This window comes from Galeopterus variegatus, unplaced genomic scaffold (assembly GCF_000696425.1).
Source record: "Galeopterus variegatus unplaced genomic scaffold, G_variegatus-3.0.2 Scaffold2855, whole genome shotgun sequence".
NCBI classification, from domain to species: Eukaryota; Metazoa; Chordata; class Mammalia; order Dermoptera; family Cynocephalidae; genus Galeopterus; species Galeopterus variegatus.
Window position 1 is genome coordinate 281,625 of NW_007728966.1, and position 1,460 is coordinate 283,084.

Consider the following 1,460-nt stretch of genomic DNA (forward strand, 5'->3'; position numbering starts at 1 on the left):
GCCCATGACCACCATTAAACCATCAATAGATTAATCCATTTACCAGGGCACAGTCCTCACAATCTAATCACCTCTTTAAGGCCCCACCTTTTAATTATCATAATAGGATTTCCCACCCTCTTAACACTGTCACAATGGGGACCCAGCCTCCGACACATTAAATTTTGGGAGGACACAATTCAATCCATAATAACATGTAAATAAACACTACAATTAAAGGGCAGAGGTTCTCTGATTGGATAAAAAAGCAAGACTCATATATACTATTTACAAGAAATATACTTTAATTATAAAAACACAAATATATTAAAAGGATGAAAAAAGATATACTATGCTAATAACAATAATTTTAGAAAAGTAGGTTTAGGAGTGAGGAATACTATCAGGGATAAAGAGGGTTATTACATAAAGGGGTCAGTTCATCAATCAGCCATAACAATTCTAAGTGGTTATGCACTTAATAACAAAGCATCAGGCTGGCCTGTTAGGTCGGTTGTTTAGAGTGTGGCCTTGTAACACTAAGGTCAAGGGTTCAGTTCCCCGAACTGGCCAGCCAGGAAAAAAAACACAAGCAAACAATCGAACAAAAAACCTGAAGCATCAAAATACATGAAGCAAAACCTAATAGAATCGTAAGGAGAAATGGACAAATATGCAATTATAATTGAAGATTTCAACATCCCTCTCTCAACTGGTTGGTAGAACACCTAGACAAAAAATCAGTAAGAGTACAGACGATTTAAACAACACTATCAACCAATTTAACTCGACATTTATAGACTTTTCACCCAACAGCAGAATATACATTCTGTCCAAGTGTACATGACATATTACCAAAATAGACCATATTCTGTGCAATGAAGTAAGTTATCAATAAATTTAAAAGGATTCTAATCATATGGAGTTAATTTAGAAATCAACAGCAGAAAGATATCTGGAAAATTCCCACATCTTTGAAGAAGAAACAATACATTTATTTATTTAAATTAATGAATAAAAATTGTATATGTTTATGGTATTCTACATGATATTTTGAAATATATGTACATTGTGTAATGGCTAAATCAAGATAATTAACATACACATTACCTCACATATTTATTTGTGGTGAGAGCACTTCAAATCTACTCTCTTGGCAATGTTCAAGTATATAATATATTGTTATTAACTACAGTCACCATATTGTACAATAGATCTCTTGATCTAATTGAAATTTTGTATCCTTTGGCCAACATCTCCCCAATCTGTCTCAACTCCCAGCCCCCCTGGCAACAACCACTATACTCTCTACTTCTATGAGTTTGACTTTAGACTCCACATATAAGTGAGCTCATGCAGTATTAGTCTTTCTGTGCATGACATTTCATTTAACATAATGTCCTTCAGGTTCATCCATGTTATCACAAATGACAGGATTGCCTTCTTTTTTTAAGGCTGAATGGTGTTCCATTGTGTATGTT